At 38.0% G+C, this 20,698-nt stretch overlaps 1 protein-coding gene across 1 annotated transcript in view; it reads right to left on the bottom strand.

Moving 5' to 3' along the window:
* Positions 1 to 16,377, bottom strand: part of b3gnt2b (UDP-GlcNAc:betaGal beta-1,3-N-acetylglucosaminyltransferase 2b) — a 40,505-nt gene extending 24,128 nt beyond the window's left edge. The window contains exon 1 of the mRNA XM_042501907.2: positions 16,111 to 16,377. The gene's annotated coding sequence lies outside the window, so the exon portion shown is untranslated. The remainder of the gene's footprint in view (positions 1 to 16,110) is intronic.
* Between the last annotated feature and the right edge of the window lie 4,321 nt (positions 16,378 to 20,698).

Here is a 20,698-nt window from a genome sequence, read left to right as displayed (position 1 = left end):
GGGGGGGGGGCACCCGGCATACCAGATTTGGCCCAAAGCTATATATCACTAATTTACATGATTTAGTTCTGCATCATGTGTCCTTGCAACAAACTGTTTCATGCAGAGAAAATCCAGAAATGAAAGTAGCCACTGTTCTTTCTGCAACAAATATTAGACCTGCCAACAAAGAACAATCATTTTTTGGCTGCTATTACACCAGCCAGCCATACTTGTCATTGCTGAAGTGCAAATTTCAATTAGAAAAACATAATTTAACAATAAAACCAACAGCAAGTATAGTGTAGAGCATTCAAAAATCTTCCAAAATCTAAAAACTAAAAGCACACGACCAGGCATCCATGCCATGCTAAAAATGCACCTGCTGCAAATACGGCCAACCTAACTGTGTCCTGCAAATGGCCTGAGAATATGTAGAGAGGAGTATTTGGTTACACAAAGCTGAATCATTATATTGCATGTCTCCCTGTCAGACATAGCCTCCATAAAATGTTTTATGATTCTGGTTCATCAGGATATTTATTTTAACTTTACATTTATCTCCTTTTTTACTTTTTAATTGTTGCACGTTTTATTTCATGCATTTTGTAAAACATTTCAGTCAGCCATTTCTGTTATATAAATAATTCCCTTTTTGCACACACTGTCGATCCTGCACCTGTGTAGAAAATATACCAAAGAGGTGATTTTGAGCTCCACTTGACAAAAGTCTGAGGAATATAAGAGGATGTTACCGCATGAGGGAATGTGGGCCTTATAGCAACACGGTGCGAGCAGAGAGCGCCATAAATAGCCTGAGGGTTGAAACTGAGAGAGGTGCCGTCTGAGCTGGAGTCTGCCCACCAAATATCGACAGTCAACACCAGTATTCACAAAGGGCTAAAGGTCCCACTGCAGCTTTTACAGTTAGTCACAGACACGTGGGCTTGACTAATGATTTTGTTGGCTTTTAAAAGTGTTTTAAAAATTATTTTCAGTCAGATGCACACAAAAAAGTCTGGTTGAACATCCCGTTTGCATGGTGGACATGTCTCTTTGAGACAAAAAGATCCAGTTGCTTTGATTGAAAGTGGAGGTCAGGTCTGTGATGACTCAGTGTGCCTACAGATGATTGTGTTTTGCTCAGTGACACTTCAGCCGAACCTGATCCCCCGGCCTGTGACAGTGTAGCTAAAACAACCTGGTACAAATTGCAGTACCATTCATGTCCCTCAGTGTCTTTGTAAGGGGACAGTTCACACCAAATCAAAAATGCATATCCTTCCTCTTGCCTGTAGTGCTGTTTACCAATAGACTGTTTTGGTGTGAGTTGTAGAGTGTTGGAGAATTCGGCCTTCTCTACAAAATAATGGAAGTAGATGACACTTTGGGTGTCAAAGCACCAAAAAATAAATACATCTGAAAACTCAACACCATTGTCTCTTCCCAGAAATCATGACCCAGTTACTCAAAATAATCCACGGACCCTGTTGTGAGCAGTTTCATGTAGAAACTATTTTCTTTCTACGGACCTTCACCCACCAACCGGATCACTGCACAGACAGAGGTGTGCATCTGCTGGTAGCTCACCAAGCAACAAAGAGCTAGCTAAAGCCTCGTTCCCACTGCACAAAAAAGGCAAACATCTGGCTTTTTAATGCAACGAGAATGTATACAATCAATGTCTCTGCAGTAAAAATTAGTTTCTAATCACCATCGATCATTCACCTCGTCAACAGGTGCGGAGCAATCGTGCCGTCACTAGTTACACTCACTCTCCACCTAAGCAGCGTTAAAACACATAAATGTGTGATCTGTAGAGAAACCACTGAAAAGTCTCCACAGACCTCGCGTCATGCTCCTGATTCTTTCTAACTTTCGTTTCATAAAATGTTGGTGGAACAAAGAGAAACTGACATCAGCAGACAATAATCAGGACACACACACACACACACACACACACACACACACACACACACACACACTGAAAATAGAAAGGAATTTCTAATTATCAACAAAGACTTGTCACTTCGACTCTGCACGCCAAAGGTCACCTCTCTTTGTGCCGTGACTCGTCCCCTCACACTCACCCTAATCTAAACTTAAAGGAGTGTGACATTGTGTGTGTGTGTGTGTGTGTGACCTGAGTGACAAACACTGTCCCTGTCAATGCTCAGCTAATGCATTACATAAAACATACCTCGTGTGACACATGACTCACAGTGTGACCTCATGAGCAAAGACGTTGTGTACGTACTGTATGTACAGCGGCAACATTAGTCCTGTACTCTATACTGTCATGATGAAACCTTTCAGGATTAATAGCTGCAGGAGCTGTGATACACAATAGATAGTCGGGATTAATGGCATTATGAGGCAGAGTTACAACCGTGGATACAATGGCTTTAGAGTAAAAACCTATAAAAATCCACCTTTTGACAGTATTAAATAACATAAAGCACAGTTTATCATGTAAAACCAGCTTCTTGTGGGTCATGATATAACTGGTGGCCAAATGCAGCTGCTTAGAATATGAAGCGACACTATCGTTCATTTGTAATCATGTTTCTGCCTACCTGGTGAATGAAACTTCAACATTCACTCTTCTTCTAGCTCTGCTCATTTGTATATTCAGCTTCTAAATGCTCCTTAATGTTCACAAGTTAATTACTAACTTTGTCCGTCTGCTGACTCAGGGCGGGTAGCAGAGCGAGGCTATATCAGAGGGTTTTAGCCGCGACCCCACCCTTTGCCAACCACAGTTTTTGCCCAGGGAGGCTGAAATTTGGCATGAAGGTCAAGTGCGTGCGCACGTGTGTGTGTGTGTGTGTGTGTGTGTGTGTGTGTGTGTGAGAGAGAGACAGACACAGAGAGAGAGAGATTACAAATTGTCAGCACAACGGTCAATTAATCGATGTAATCATTATTTGAAAAAAAACATAAAAACATATATGTATTTATATTATATATATTATGCATATATATATATATATATATATATATATATATATATTCTGACAGCATTTCATAGCATATTGATTAATCAATCAAATATCACACGTTGATTTTATTCTGTACAGCAGATTAATCGATCATCAGTTAATTGCTATCATCCCTAGTTTATGCCATTTGGGTAAAATCCATAACTCATGAAGCTGCTGTTGTAGGGAGGCACCACTGGACTATTGACAGGTATTTGTGAGGCTGTGTGTGTGTGTGTGTGTGTGTGTGTGTGTGTGTGTGTGTGTGTGTGTGTGTGTTTGTAAATGCATGAATGTGCAGATGCATGTGTTTAAGTTGTTGCAGTATGGCTGGGCGATGTGGAGAAAATCAGAAATCACAGTATTTCTCCCCAAACACCTCTATGTTGATACTGAAATGAAATTGTGGGTGTTAACACAAAATAATTGCACAATGTGATTTTTGATAAATTGCTAGAACAGTCTTTTAAGTTCAGAAAATGACGTCACTTTACTGCAATGCAGCTACAATATCGCGATATTAATAAAATATAGATATAAAGCCCAGCCCTAAGTTGCAGAAAATGCAAATTCATGGTTGCTTTCCTGAAAGCAGAAGCAGCTGAGAGCGGTGAGTATGAATCGAAACTGTAAAAGCTGCAGGTCAAAAAAAAAGTCGTGTTGAGGGAAACAGATTATTCTGGAGTTTTTCAACCACAAACAGCCCTTTTCACATCGTCATGTGACCCTCTGATGTTACAGTAATATTGATAACAGTGTTTTTCCTACATAAAGAATTATGAGGTGACCTATTGATATTTCGTCTCGCCTCCAGCACTTGACAAAACTGTGACTGGGGTCTTCATGGAAAACACTTTTCTACCACTTGTGTTGCACTTGTATTTGTATTGTATTTCTATCATTTATAACTGCTATTGATATTAAGATGAAGAACAGATCTGTCTGTTTTAGCTATACTGCAGCAAAGTGGCTACCAGCTCTATAAACACCAAAGAGAGCCGATAAGGTCATAATTAGTCTCATTTCCACTGTTTTTGGATGTTTAAACATATAGTTTTATATCTCAAACTGGCACTTACAAACACCATTGCCTACTGGAGTCAATGTTTGCGAACGCAGCTTTATAGATTTTTGAAAAGATATTCACATGTTCAAACTTCCAGGATCAATAACTACAAAGAAAACTCTTGTTAAAACACAAACAATTCCTCTTTCCAAACCCCAGTAAAGTAGACAATAAGTGACAACTTTATTTTAATCAAAACGAGATGTGATCCGAGCTCGACTGCCCTCAGTGTGCAGCCTGCTTTGAGACAAGTGCTCAGGGACCGTCTACAAAGTGCAACAACAAGAAGAGATATTATAAAAATACTAAATAACTTCATTCTGTACTCTGTAGTGTCCTTCAAATCAATTCATACACATAATTTTTAGGAAAGGTTAAAAACATTGCTTTAAAAAGTATTTTCTTGAGCCTGTTGAAGCCTCGGTGCACGTGTGCAGCCATGATCAGGATGGCACCCCTTTGTCTCATTTTAAACCAGGAAAAAAACTGGATTAGTGCTGGTTTAATACACTGACAAGGGCACCTGCGGACGTTCTTTGGGATATTTAAAGTAGGAAAAAAAACAACAATTTGATCTTCAGAATTCAAAATCCTGATGTTGAAGTTCATGCATCCTTTTTAATTGCTTTTGGGGACAATTAAAAGACTACCAAGAGTAAAAAAGAAAAGACTTCTGGCATTAACTTTGTTCCACAGCACAGTTTTATGCATTTAAGTGGACTGAGAAAAAAGCCTCCTGCAGCTGTGGGTGATGTGGTTGTTCAGCCTTTCAGTGGAAAACGGCTAATTGCAGCTAATGGCAGAAGTTATTACAGGAAGGGAAAGAAATCAGCAGAGGTGGGCAGTCTCAGGGTATTATTTATCTCAGAGTACACTTAAAAAAAAAACAAACACAAGAAAACATACACAGATTGATCGTAAGATAAGGCGAGGCAGTATATCACATGTGTGTCAATAAGAAAGATAACACAGACACAGCAGCTTTGTTTATGGTAATAATGCAACTCATAGAAATGCAGTTAGGAAGGCAAATGGGTTTGAATCCCAGGACAAATTTACATAAATGAAGCAGAAGCGAACAGAGAGAGAGATAAAAACGTATTTCCCAAATGTGCACATTTTACAGCTCCTTTGTCAGCTAAAATCCCTCCTTGGTTTTCCTGATAACAATCTGAAAATGTATACTTTACGTAATCAACATTGAGCGGGACTTGAGCTGCCTCAGCCACACCCACCTCCCGTGGGACACTTCCTCCTTCTGACATGAGCTGCACACATGACCACATTTCAAAACAGGATGCTCGAGTGTCTTCCAAGCTGCAGCTGTCTGCCTCGCTGTGTTTGTGCAACAGCGCTTTTGATCAAAATAAAATTAAGATAATCAGGTTATAATTTTTCTTCTGCATTAGGTTTGGGCGTAATTAAATAAAGGAGGTAGTGACCATGACTCAGAGATGATGAAGCCTTGAATAACCTTGACCTCAAACAACCTGAACACACATAAACAAGAGGAACCATTCGGAAACAAATTAAGAATCATTGGCTCCTGTGCAACATCAGATATGCACCTAATCAACAATGGACGGCTGTATAAAAGTCTGTCCCACATCCTCAGGGACACGAGGCAGGAAGACGGTATGGGGAAGACAGAGAGGAAGCGTGCACACAATGCTTACAGAAAAATGACACATCTCATTTCTGCACACTTTCAACAGTTTAACCTCAAATTCTGCTAACGTTCGACGTTTCTTTGCTGTGTCCAGTGAGGTTCGGCTCTTGTGAAACTGTTGGGTGACAAACTAGTTTCCTTGTAACTGTATCCTCGTGCATCTGTGTGTGTGTAATGACAATCTCTCACATGTCCTATCCTGTTGCACAAACGCTGAGGGCTCATTAACCCGTCTCACTGTCATCTCCGCCAGATAGTTTACAGAGAGGAAGGACAAAACCACCGAGCTAATTTGTCAAGCCAAGCGACTCGTAAAACGGACGCTTGGCATCTCACTAAGTGTGTCCGATACGGGAAATTAACAAACCAGGAGTTAGAGATGCTCATAACATGAACTTGTCCATCACAACTTCCCACAATCAAGGACCACAATATATAAGCTCTTTTTTTTTAAAAAAAATCTAATATGAAGTCTGCCATTATGAACAGCCTGTCACATATTTATCTATCCAAGACGTATTTTTATGTCCTGTTTCGTGTCCTGTTTTATGTTCCTGTTTCGTCGGACCAACGGTCAAAAATCCCACAATATTTAGCTTAATATCACAGAGCATTGATTAAAACAGCAAACATGCACATTAGAGAATGCAAAAACAGCAACTATTTGGCATTTATGATTAAAAATTACAATAGATCTACTATCAAAATGGTCCAGATTTCTGTTGATCAGCTAATCTATTTATCAGACATGTCTGCAGGTTTATTATTAAACTGAATACCTTTGGGTTTTGTACATTTGGTCAGAAAAAACAAGACATTTAAAGAAATCTCCTTGATCTTGGCTACTGAGACTATTAAAAAAAAATCTTATATTTTATAGACAAAACGATTGATAAAAATGATCCATGATAACGCTGCAACAATTAATCAATTCGTTTTTGTGAACTACTACGTTAATCATTAACTAATCTGATAATTAGCAATCAATTTGAGCAATTTTTTTTAAAATAAAAAATTCTTGGTGCATTTTGGGAAACAATAATCGAAAACTTTCAACAATGTCTAACATCAAAACACTAACTGGTTAAGAAAGAAAAAAAAAACAGACAATTAATTGACAATGTTAGTCGCAATCCTATCGAATATAAAACGTTTAATTGCACCTCCTGAGCAATGCCAAAAATGCCATTTCTGGTTCCCAAAAGCAGATGGAGACTCGTGACAACGAAAGCAGAACCAGTTACAACGGCTGCACGCTAAGTTTCAGGTCAAGTTCCTCCTAAAAAAAATCCTCGCTGATTCTGCAGACTTGCACTCCTGCGGGAGACATATTCACTAATATCTAAAACTACTTTGAGATTTAATATCTCCATTATAATCAGAAACGGTCATTAATTTCTCTGAAAATGCTCTGCTGAGTGACGTCTTTCTATCATATTCGTGTCACACTGTCTCGAGCACCTCCACAATCATCAAATGTTCCTACTCCCAAAACGAATCTGCAGTCCAGGTACTCATTCTGGTGTTGCGTACTGGAAAGTGTACAGAGCAACACTTAGTCAGACTGATGAAAAAAACACTGTGTTCCTCTGGTGTCAATTTGTTTTTTTAACGGCCAAATTTTTTAACGCTCTTCAGTCATTTCATCTCAGTCTAACTGAGCATGTATGCATTACTTTCACTTCGAATTAATCAGATTTAGAGAAAAATGACCCTGAAACTTGCAAGAAGCAAAGATGGCTTCAGCATTGGCCGGGCTGGCAGAGTCTGTGGGTTGTAGACGTCTACCTACACTCAGAAAACAAATGGAAAAAAAAAATGAATGCAACGGCTTGCATCAATCTTTTCGAGTCTTTTTGAGCAACTTTTGGTGAAATCACATGCAACCAATGCACTACATTAAGTCAGGACTATAAGCTTTTCTTCAACAACTACGACTCACTTTAAAGCATAAATGCAAATTTTATTTGAGAAAATGTCCTTTGTGTCATAGTTTTGTGGCCCGCAGGTCCCGGATATATCTTGTCTGTCTGATTTTGTCCAGGCGTGTTCAGTGGTCAGAGGAGGGGACTTTAAGTCCTGAGCTGCAGGTGGAGAAAAGTTAAATTATCAAGCCAATTTCTTTCGGTTACCACAAATTGAATTTCGCTTTAAATCAGAAATATCAGTTTACAGGATCAGGTTGATGCAATTATCAACATTTATGTCAACACATGGAAACAATGTTTGCAACTTAAAAAGGTTTATCTGAATCAATGAACTGAATCCAGATCGCTTTAATGAACTTTTAGTGTGTACAGCCAATACTACATCCTAAATTTAATGCAGGCTCACTGTGCAGAGCCAGCGCAACAAATGCACGTCACTCTCCTTAGACTCACTAACTTTGAACTCTGAAACTTTGCTCTGTGTGCTGAGTCCATAAAGAAATTCCACTTATATAAAGGCTCTCTGTGTGCCATTACAGGCAATGCTGGTGTCAGTTTATATCAGCCCATTAATGCCTATAAGGACTTTAAACCCAGTGATGTATTAGCAGCAATCAGGACTGCTGTCGGCAAACTGACTGTAACATTATGGATTAGTTGTGTCCATGCAGCAGTATATATTATCCCTGTAAGCTGGTTTTAATGGATCTCGGAAAACAGCGGCAGCCAAGCACTTTAACAGCAGCAGCTTCATCTGACTCTGGAAAGTACACATTTGGGTTTAGGCTCATTAAAAGGCATTATTGGTGATTTTAAAAAAAGAAACAAAGCGTGTAATTTTAAACCCTGGCTCTCTTTCAAGATGAAATCTGAAGGGACATTAAAAAGCTTCTTTTGTTTTGTGTAGTTTGACTTTCATTTTGCTTTTGCGGCTTTACTGGAAAACTGATATAGTGGGTAAGCCAATTTCACATCATGGTAACAAACACAGAAAGCAAAGCAGGTCTTGCTACAGAACTCTGTTAACTATACTATATTTATTTAAATATTGTGTATATTCCTACTCACTGTAAATAAGAGTGCTTGAACAGCTTATTCTTTGAAACCTGAGAAAATTGGCTCGATTTCTTTCAAAAACTCTTTCAAAAAGATAAGATGAGACAAAAACAATTGCAGGAAATTAGTCAAAAAGTACAAGAAAATTACCAAAAAAAAGTAAAATAATAAAATAAAATAAATGAATAAATAAGAGGAAAAAACTTAAACTTAAAAAGTCAGTTAAAAACAAAGAAATTATTTTTAAAAATTATAAAAATCCTGCAACATTATTTTAAATATTTAATCATGATCATTAAAAATACAATTTTCCACAGATTTCTTTTTTCCCCTTGACATTCTTCCCTGCCTTTTTAAAAATATTTTCTAAATCTATTTATTTCCTGCAATTTGTTATACATTTCTTACAAAGTTGCTCATTGCCTTTTATCCCATGTTTTTTTTAAAGAAATTGCACAAGTTTTCTCGGTGTTCAAAGGTTTCAATTCTTGTGAAAGGCATCTTAAAGCAGCACGAGAAAAGTGAGGTCACTTATTTTTAATTATCAAGGTATATTTAGTCTCGCTAGCATGTTAACTACAGACAGGTCGATATACGTTTTTTTATGTAATGCAGGATAAATAAAATCTCAATAAGTTAGTTGTGGTGAATTTCCATTATTGGTAGAGTTTTAAATATTAAGTTTGGAGATTGCTGGTAAACAAACAATAAACACACACACCGACCTCAAAAAAGCACAAGATCTCCATCAAGTATTTACACATTACATAACAAATTATATAATACCATATTTAAATCAAAAGCCTCACTTCCTAAGACAGTTAAATCTTTTTTTTTTTTTTACTGAAAAAAAGACATGTTTGATCTCTGCTGCAATAACATGAGTTTCTTAACAAAATGTAAGGTGAAGTTATTGCAGCATGTTTAATTTCCTTTTTAGGAGTTTTAAGCACATTTGGAGGATTATCAGGATAATATTGTGAACTGCACTTTTTTTCTGGGATAATATTGACTTTAAATTTTCATACCATCCCATGAATGACGTAAACAGTATGTGTGTGGAAAACACTGATGTTTGTGAGGAGATAACCCGTGTCATGTGCTGACATTTTGGGAAATAAAGTATTTGTTGTTTACTGATGAGTGTGTACTTGAGGTGATGCGTCCGTTTCATGTTCAGCAGGTGTGGGCGCATATTTGACTCTGCCCATGTTGAAACTGAAAAGGAGCCGTTGTGGCTTATCTTACCATTTATAACCACTTCTTAACCAACGACAGCTGCACTCTCTGGTTTTACCTTGCTGTCAAATAGCCCTTTCTTTTGGCACTACTTTCTCTCAGCTGTATTCCTACGCATCCCTCTCTGCTGCGTCGGAGCAGCATTTATACAAGTTTGAAAAAAAGCTAACAAGTCAAATGGAAGTACTTTTTCCCTGTTTGCCTGCTAATGTCAGCTGAGTTTCAGTTTTTGAGCGCAAATTGGCAAAGTTAAAATCGGATTGTTCCTTATTTGACTGCAGCTTTCCCATCAACTGCAGACATTTTTCCGTTGTTCTGCATCATGACCGTACAGACAGAGCCTGTTTTGTTTGCAGACTTGTTAGGTGAGCCTTCTTAATGTTGGTTGTGATAAGGAGCTCGACTGGCCAGCAGCCAGGTAAACACATTTTCTCTGTAAACTGGAGAAAATGTTGGCTGCCATTCAAAAGTAGTACTGTGAGGTATTGTTTGACAGTCTCTCTAAACAGGGCAGATTTCTGTGTCGACATGAATGACAGCAGTGTGGTTATAGTACAGACATGATCGCATGTCCCCATAATTAGCAGCACCCCTGGGTAACTCCAGCTCTCCCGTTTGGGGTGTGCTGAATTACTGACCTTGAAATGAGAGGAAGGCTGCTGAGGAGTCTTTAAATCAGCTGCAGCTTTTAAAATGAACTAATTCATTCAACTCCTAAAAAAATACAATTTTTTCAGTCTGCTATTAATGCATATCATACACTACAAGACTGATAAATCTGACTCTCTCTTACATATAAAGACTGTGAGTTTTTAGTCACTTAAGATCTTGCAAAGACTGGGGATCTTTCAGGGTCACTATTTGCAAGACTATAACTCAATTTCTTTAGAAATCATTTCCATCCAAATTCCCTCTAAGAAATATATTCAACTTTGACAATCACATGTGTTTGCAAAAACACATAATTCTAGAAAAATAAGTTAAGACATAAGCTGTTGACAATATTCTCATTAATTTGGCATCATTATAATCCATGAATATAAACTGTATTTGTGGACAAACATTTTGGATTTTGCTGCCTCAGCTCGCGACCAGCCTTCATTGATTAATTGCAATATTTTAGTGAAAAGGAGATAGAGGCAATCATAGGGCAAAGTGTTTAAAGAAATTGAGATTTCTCACTAAAATAACCCGGATGGTGGATCAGATACACTAAACAGACTCATGATCACTTCAGGACTCAACCAGTTTCTCGTCCTTTTCCACAGTCTTAGAAAACTGAGACTTATTTAAGTTAACTCATGCGGTTTGCTGCTTCCTCTTTGGTGCTGTGCTTCACTATTTGCACAAGCCAAGACTAAATATTAAACATGTTTAAAATTTCAGCAAGTCAAGACAAGAGAAAGATTGACTTAAGACAGTCGTGAAATCACCAGCCTCCAAACTCGTCAAATTCTGAGACTTGGTCTGCAAATTCGGCCTCAGACACATACACAGAAAGTATCAGTATGATACGGAGGTAGGTGGCATCAGTTTATAACAAGGCTGGACAGCACCTGTGGCATTGGTATGACATGCCGCAAAACAGTTCCAGTTTAAAATGCTGCCTGTAATGACGTGATATAAGAAGCTGGAAAGTCCCTACAGGGCATCTGGGAGGGGTGGTAGATGGATCCAGCAAACCACAGACTTTCACCTGGGAGCCCGCCGTTCACTTTCAGTATGAACGTTGAGCAAAACCATGATGATTTTTCTAAATCTAACCACGTGTTTGAGTTTCACAAACGAATAAGTGCATATGAGGTGTTGATTTTGAAAAAGACTGTACGCATCTAACGAGCAGAAACTGTACATTTGCTGTGAAAAGTCATGCATATTTGAAAAGACGCAATGCATTTAACAAGCATAAATTGGCACGCTGTCCTGGAACGTCAACAACATACACAAGAGGACACATAGTGCGTCATATGTAGATGCAAAGGGAATTACCAAGTGGCAATATTTGACAAGCTGGGGTAAAAATACTTATTGAGATCATACAAGAGCGTACAAACTGAGGAAAAAAATGTTCAATATTGGAAATTTGCAACAGTGAAATTGCTTAAAAAGATGTTTGGTCTAAGGCTGACATAGAGCAGCCCATTTTCTGCTATTAAACAAAGTCCTGCACATGCATGGAATAACCAGCCGACTTGACTTTGACATTGGTGGTCCTGAAAACATTAGGAAGAAACTCTTATGTATATAACTGCTATTACTCATCCCTGTTCCTCTCCACTAGAAACTGTTAGTCAGCCACAGTCTGGAACGTGTTGAATAGTAATGAGGAGGGTTCAAAAGGTGGCACAGATTCAGTAAGATGAAAACATGAGAGTGGGTAGAGAAAATGTCCTCGATCCAAAAAGGTCACAGCTTGATTTATTCAACAGGTGAACGCACATCCCGTGACGGTCAAAGTGTCCTTGAGCAGGAAACTGGAGCTGCTCACCGAGCTGGAGGAGGACGACATCAGCGAGTGTCTAAAAGTGAGCACTCTGCATATTCAGTGGAGAAATTATTGGCTATTTATGCAGAGTGCTGTCTGTGTCTGAACGCCAAAATGGCTTTGAGATGATCAAACAGACTGGTGGACCATTTGGCCAATAAAAATTAACTTTTTGTGAATTTAAAATGGAAGAAAAATCAGCACTTTGGGAACAGGAATTTTAAAAAATGCCGTCCAACACCTCTGTTTCATGGATTTATAAAGAAAACAGGCTACAGCATTGGAGGTCCTGTTCATTCCTATGAAAGTTTCTCAGTAGTGGCCAGATTAGTGGCCATCCTGCAACTATTCGTTCCACCGGATGTACTGTGAACATGAGCAGATTATGACTGATTCTTTTGTTGCAAACTCATTTAAGCAAACATGGACCTGCTTTTTCCTGAGCCAAGTTTCTCCCTAACTCTCTGAGACTGAAACAGCATTTTCGGACATACAAATCCGGAGAAAATCAACTTTATTCTGAGTCTCCTTTATTCTGAGTCTCCAGAGGGGATGCAGGGTTGCATACCCTCTGGAAACCAGTTTCAAAAGTTTGCATCTTCAGGCCCCCAAAACACAGTTGTCATGTGAATGAAAAGCCAAACCGCAACCACAAGAACCGTTGCCGTGTAAACGGCCCCTCTGTCTCAGCAACACACTCTTGAGAGACCCGGAAAGAGAAATAATCTTTTACTCGGCTGAGATGAGATATTAAGTTAGCAGATTAAAAACACTTTAAAACGAAGAGGGGGATGTGGGGACAGACAACCACACCTCGTTATAAGTCCAGAAGTGTATACCACTGGCACAGCTTGTACTGCGTTACTTTTTATTTTAGAGCATCTCCAATGAAGCCGAAAAGGCTTGATTTCCGTGGTATGAAATTCACCAGATGTTCAGCATCAGTGTGTCCCTCAGAGCAAAACAAAGTAGAGACTTACAGCAGCTGAGCGTGGACAACTGCTTTCTTTCGGAGTAGTCCTCTGCTACCTTGAAAAGGGATAAAATAATTAAACTGTGCCGCTCTTCGAGAATTCAGAACTATAATCGGAAAGAATGGATCAAATCCTGATAATAAAACAAGTCATTTTTAAGTATTATTTTGTAACAGGCTGTTTTTTCTGCTGTAAAGTTGTGAATTTTAACATGGGGGGCATTTACTCTGATTTGAAGCCTGCCCCATGTGGCCATTTGAGTAACTGCAGTTTTTGGCACGTCCACACTGGCTTCATTTCTCAGCTTCGGAGGAACAAACATTAAATTTATACTCTGTGCAGTGTCGTATTTTTCAAACCTGCTTTCATTCATCCACACTATGTTCACAACACTTAAAAACGAGGTCAGAGGACGCAGCGGCGAGACAACTGAGTCCACTTACGAGACCACCAATTTCATACCAGCAGCTAACTTCCAGTAATGCCAAACCTGAAGAGGGTAAAAATGATATTATTGTGCAGCTCTTCCAGACTTTAGAAATGTTACTGGAGTGAATGGATTTTTTAGGAGTTGTGTCGCTCAAACAATTCATCCATCGATTTACAGATATCTTTTTCCTCAATCTAAGTCTACGGGAAAAAATCTTTCCGACCTCCATGGCATCACGTAATGGACACGGGTATTATAATTTCACATTTGCCCACTATGTCAAATCAGATTGCTTTATCTCTGCCATGGCAACTTGATACCGAGCCAAATGAGCAACACATTGATTCAACAAATCATCACAAAAATCTGAAATGACAAAACCTCACAAGAGTCACTTTAAATCGTTATCTGATGCAACTCAACAAAAGACATACTGAACATACTGTTCTACATCACTATCTAATAACCATGCAGGTCAGGGCCTACATACCATAATAAACGGAGATAAGTCACATCTGAGATGGAGAAAATAATGCAATCATTATCATGAGTACAAGCTGATGTGCCAAACAGAAAGATATAACTGGGACAACATATGAAGCCAAGATGAAAAATCATGTGGTTTGAGATGGAAAAAATGAGCCAAAGTACCAAACAAGCCAATTATTGTGCTCCAAAATTTCACATTTTCCATATTAAATCGCATAAAAGCATACTAATCAATTCAAAAAAAGGGGGATTTATATAAATCCAAACCAGTTTATGTGACTGCTCCTCGCTTTTTTTGGATTTGATTTACAAATGTTCACTGTCTGCTCCCCATTTTTATTTACCAGAAAGACAGAAACTCACCCTCCACTGGATGACAGCTACTCTACTCATCCAAATTGTGGTTTGGATTTTTTTGTCTAAACATAGCTACACTGCTGACACACACACACACACACACACAAACACACACACACACAGACACACACACATCTGTGCAGCAACTCTGGAAAATGTTGCTCATGTGATTAAAAACTTTTATCTTGGAAAGCACATAAGGCATCACAGAGAGAAAAGAAGATAGATGAGGCAGAGAGGAGGAGAAAGAGTAAAACTGCTACTGAAGGAGGAAGCTATACAGGTTAGAAATGTAGGTTAACTGATATAAAAATCAAAAGCCCCAATCAGAAAATATTCTCTCAGATATCTCCTTCAAATATAATATAAACACTGGCCTGCTTTTCTGCCTCAAACATGTATTAAGTTTGTGTTCGAGTCTCTGACGTTTCAGGGGCACAAACTTAGTGTGTGTTTACAATGACCAGGGCAGCTACTATTTTTATCACTGATACATTTGTTTGACATTTTCACCATAAATTGATCTATTGTTTAGTCTAAAATAAATCCAATAATAATGAAAAAATGTCTGCCACAACTTCCAAGAGCAAAATGTGACGATTTTAGACTAAATATAATTAATTTAGCTGCATTTTTAATGATACTTAAATAGGAAAAGGGTGGCAAACAGTCACATCTGAGAAGCTGGAGCTAGGAAATGTTTGGTATTTTGGCTTTTTAAACGACTTTAACCCTTTGCAACCTGAGCAAGTTGGCTTGATTTCGTGCAAAAGCTTAGGAAGAGAGTAATGACCAACAAAAGGAAAAAAGACCCACAAATTAACAAGAAATTTGTAAAAAGTAGGACAAAATTACCTGAAAATTGTCAAAAAAAAAAAAAAACACAAGACAAAAAACGTTTTCAAAAAGGCAAACACGACTTGGAAAAAATGATTCAAAATATAATATTTTTCATGCAATTCTGCAACCTAATTATGTATTATGTAATATGTAATTTCGATGATTTTTGACGTATTTTTTAAAAATATGTTTTTATTATTTAGAATTTACTCCAGTTTGTGTAACATTTCTGTGGCTCATTGCCTTTTTTGTCAATGTTTTTGACAGAAATGGCACCACTGTGCTCAAAGTTATAATACTTTTTAAAGGCATCTGAAAGCAGCACGAGAAAGGAGATGTCTCCAGGTTTCAAAGAGTTAAACGAATAATCGATTATGAGAACTGCTGACTGGATTTTTATCGATAAATCCGTTTCTACAGCTGGTTACAGCAGCTCAGCATATGTCGGGATAATGGTGTAACTTTGATGTTTCTTTAGTCTCGCCACTGAAGTTTTAAGTTGCAGCCTGTTTGTTATTTTCTGGTTATTTTCAACATGAAAGTCGGAGTAACTTAAATTGCAACATTGTTATTTGTACTGAGACTTTTTGCCTCAGTCAGTCGTGTTGGTAGTTTACCTCCGTTAGCGGTGAGACGGTCGCCTGTTTCTCTTTAAAGTCCTGACACAAAACTCCTCCAGCTGCGGGTGAGCTCCTGTTTTCAGCCGTCCTTCTTCACCCCAACAATGGCGGAAAAGTTACATACATCCACGCCACTTCTCTCTCCGGCGGCTGAAAAAGAAACGTCGCCCTTTTTGTTTTTTTACACCGTGAGTCGCTCCTGTTTTTACTCCACCGACGACGACTGAGGGGTCTGCGGCTGCAGGCACCGACTCCGTCTTTGAGCTGCTCTCCGCGGTGATGACGCTGCTGTGGGCGGAGCGAGGCTCTCACGAGAGCACACACGCGCCGAGCGCGCGCGCGCACAGAAACCCCAAAAACTGGTTATAGCGTTATTTCATTAAGATGAGGTGTCATCATTTCAGTTTGATTTAATGGAATGCTTAATGGTTGCGTTTTGGTGGGAATTAACAAAGTACTTTTACCTACAAGTATTCAAATTTGAGGTACCTAAGAGGTTTTATTTTATGCTACTGTATTGGCTACTCTGTTGGCGGAGGAAGTATTTACATCCTTTACTTAACTGTTTGAAACTTCAGAAAATGGGCTGATGTCTTTCAAAAACTTGGGAAGAGGGAGGCGAGCAACTTAATCAGAAATAGTCCAAAAATTAGCAAGAACTTTGTAAAAAGTTACAAGAAAACCACCATAAAATAAGCTAAATAAATAAATGAAATTAAAATAAAATTAAAAAAAAAAAAAAAGTGAGAGCCTAAAATGTATGTTTTCCTTTCTCTGTAAAAATATAATTAAAAGATTTGCAAATATATATAAAAAATATAAAATATATACATCCTTTTCCCCCATTTTTAAAATCATATCTAATAATCCCTTGCACAACTCATTTTCAGATCAATATCTTGTACCCTTTGACGTTTATTGCCAATATATTTAAAAAAAAAAAAAAAAAAAAACAAACAAAAAAGATAAATTGCTGAAAATATTTTTTTCTTTTCTCTGCAACATAATTTTAAATATATAGTTAAGAAAATTACAAATATATTTTTCTGGACATTTTTCCCTCCTTTTTTGATCATATCGAATAATCCTTCCCAGCTCATTTTCAGATCAATATCTTGTCCCCTTTGACGTTTATTGCCAATATATTTTTTTAAAAAAACAACAAACAAAAAAGACAAACTGCTGAAAATATTTTTTTTCTTTTCTCTGCAACATAATTTTAAATATATAGTTAAGAGAATTACAAATATATTTTTCTGGACATTTTTCCCTCCTTTTTTTTGATCATATTGAATAATCCCGCCCAGCTAATTTTCAGTTTATGTTTGTGTGACATTTCTTGCCAATAAAAGTAAAAAAACAACAAAAACAAACAAAACAGAAAAAAGAGAAAATGCTAAAATCATTTTTTCTCTGTAACATAATATTAAATGTATAATGCCAAGACTCAGATCAGTAGATCAATAACACTGTTGTGCATTATATAACAGCCGGGAGTCAATTAAACCTGGAGAGGAGTATCCCTCCAGAGGAATATTAGTCTGAACAGTGATCAGGCTGACAAGTCTATTGTCTGTTTGCTTGTTAAATTTCTGGCAAATACAGCAACTGTCATCAGTCTGTAAACAGAGATGGAGCAGTTACACCAGTTACAGTTCAGTGGGAGTGACACTTGCCAACAGCTACAACTGTATAAAGGCATGTTTTTTTGTTCATTGATTATTTAAAATAAGTCAAAACTGGATTTGTCCGTAATCTGAGAATTGTCTTAATATGTCGTCATCCAGATTGCACTTAAACTCCATTCCCATTGGTGTGCAAATTTATTGTCTCTTTTTCTCTTGTTTCACTTTGTTTTTATCGCAATCTTTCGAATCAGAAATTCCTTATTGATCCCTTACTTACTTTAATGAAACTGTTCTTTGTTATAGTTGCTCTGATGCCAAGCAGATTGAATTATAGAGTAGTAAATAAGTACCAGCACAAAGTATTTAAAAACATAACATCCAAAATGTAAACACAGAAACAATTAGCAATAGTATGTGAATATTAAAAATATAAATATGTATAATTTTCTGAGTGTGTTTAGTGTGTAAAAATGTGCCTTTGCTACAATACAATGTATAAAACTAGTAAGTTATAAATAGAACAAATGTGCATGATGCACAACACAATATACACATAAGGACTTTGTGCTTGTAGTAACTTCATTTTGTGCTCTTTTTGTGTTTTATATGGTTTGTTTTGGAGTTATTTATTTTATATTTCTGTTCAATGCTGTCCACCTGTAACTTATGCTGCTACCTGTCTATCAGGACACTCTTGAAAGAGAGATTTTTAATCTCAAGAGGTTTTTCCCATTAATTTATATATATATATATATATATATATATATATATATATATATATATATATATACACATAACATTTATTAAATATAGCCTACATGCAGCAGAACTAAAAAGGTCCCTACAAGATGCACCCAGATGGCAGTTAGAAGTTGGAAGTATGTGTGTGTGTGTGTGTGTGTGTGTGTGTGTGTGTGTGTGTGTGTGTGTGTGTGTGTGTGTAATGGGTGTGGGGTCTCCAAACAGCAGGGGTCCAGTCCCCAGGCTGTCCTCTCATAACGACCCAGGCCAAGACAAAAGGGGGTCTGCGAACTGCAGGACTGGAGGCTCTACATCCCTCTGCTTAGCAGACCCACAGCTGGTCACCCCGAGGAAACAATGGACACCCAACAGGCGCTCATAAATAATAATCCTGAGGTTCACATGTGATTAAACTGCTCATGCACACAATCTTAAGTCTGACTCAAAGTTGTGTTATAAATAATGAAAATAATGACTGCAGGTTTGTTCTCTTGATGGTGCAGATACGACTTAAAAAACAAACAAACAAACTGGCAACAAGTCACATGACATAGCTGTAGGCAAAAATATGTTAGTGCAGTAAACAACGTGGAAAAAAGGCTGCAAGGCCAAATGCAGAGCTAATTTTGCAGCCAAATTGAACTAAAATTGCTGCCAAAACAAACAACCTATTGTTATCAAAGCCAAGTTTACTGTTACTCAATACGTCCCAAAGGTGTAGATTTCTCATTTCAGTATTTAGAACATGTGCATCTGTACCCCTGAATAAAAACAATAGAAACAAATGACTTTTATTATGACACAATTAAAGAGATTTCCAGCCTGAATTAATGCAGAAAAAAAAATGCATAAAGCAAATAATACCCAAAATAAAGTTTTTGTTGCTCAAACTTTTCTAATGGAGGATATGCCCCCCCCCCTGCAAAAAACCTGCAAAATACTTGCACACAGATATGTGCATGTTGGTCTAACATCTTGTTCAGAATCATACTTTTGCTTTTACACAATATGTCTGTAAGAAAGCTAGAAAGAGAAAGAGGTGAGAGTTTTGGTGATTTATTTAGATTCTGAAGTGGTGAGTCAAGATGGAAACTACAGTCTTTTTCCATTTTGTCTCACAGGCTCCTCAGGGCATCTTCTCATCATTAATCCTGCAGCTGCAATAAGTACGTGTACAGTCATTTGTATTTAACAGCACTTTATAGATCATTTGGAGTTTACTGGTAAATGGATGGACTTAAATTTGTAGAGCTCCTCTCTGGTCTTTTAACCACTCAAAATGCTACATGTCACCACATGTCACATTCACTGGTGGCCGAGGCTGCAACACACAAGGTGCCACCTGAGTTAACCGTTCACACACACTCATAGCAATGCAGCAGAAAGCAGTTTCGGGGTTCGGTATCTTACCTCAGACTGGAGGAGTGATCTGCTGATCGCTCAGTTGGTGGATGACCTGCTCTACCTCCTGAGCCACAGCTGCTGCAGTGCTAAAAGGATAACACTGCGAATATTATGTATGTTTTTGTTATGTTAACAAATCCCTCAAAAAGACACAAACCAGCAATTCACTGATTTTTGTATCCAAAGTCTGATGGAGAGTTGCTGATTCCGCTTTTCCATAGAGCTTCATTAGGCAGGTTTGTATTAATCCTCAAATTGTGCAAACTTCAAAAAATTGAAAATGCGAATATTAAACATACCCAATGGAAATACGTCATATCTCCCATTTATTGCAAAAAAGTTTTTACGCTTGCATAAAGTGGTATTTCAGGCTGTTCAAAAAAGCCATATTTCACAAAACTGCAATGTTTTTATAGGTCACATGATGTGATGGCTATGTGCTTGTAGACAGGAACTGGCTCCCTCATGATGCAGCAGGAGCTACAAGAGCTGTTATTGCATCACATAACTCTTCAAAAGTTGAGCGGATCATCTGGAAGTTTTGAATCCACAATTCCTCTGTGAAATCGTGGACTATCATCTACCAGAAATCCCTCACGAGGCCGCTCCCACATGTAAGGGGGTTGCCTTTCCATTATCACTCGCACAACACGCCTACATCACCTTCCACTGAAAATAATGACGGCTAGTGCGGTGGCTGCAATAAGAAATAAACCTACTAATGTTTTGAACATCCATCGCCATGGTTACTGAGTGTTAGTGCCAGAGGAGAAGTCGCAGAGCATCACTCAATGGAAACAAAGTCATCTGGC

The sequence above is a fragment of the Plectropomus leopardus genome, chromosome 13, assembly GCF_026936395.1.
Source record: "Plectropomus leopardus strain MGB_pleo_1.0 chromosome 13, ASM2693639v1, whole genome shotgun sequence".
In the NCBI taxonomy this organism is placed as follows: domain Eukaryota; kingdom Metazoa; phylum Chordata; class Actinopteri; order Perciformes; family Serranidae; genus Plectropomus; species Plectropomus leopardus.
Note: the sequence above shows the minus strand (reverse complement) of the source record. Positions and strands in the feature narration are given on the sequence as shown.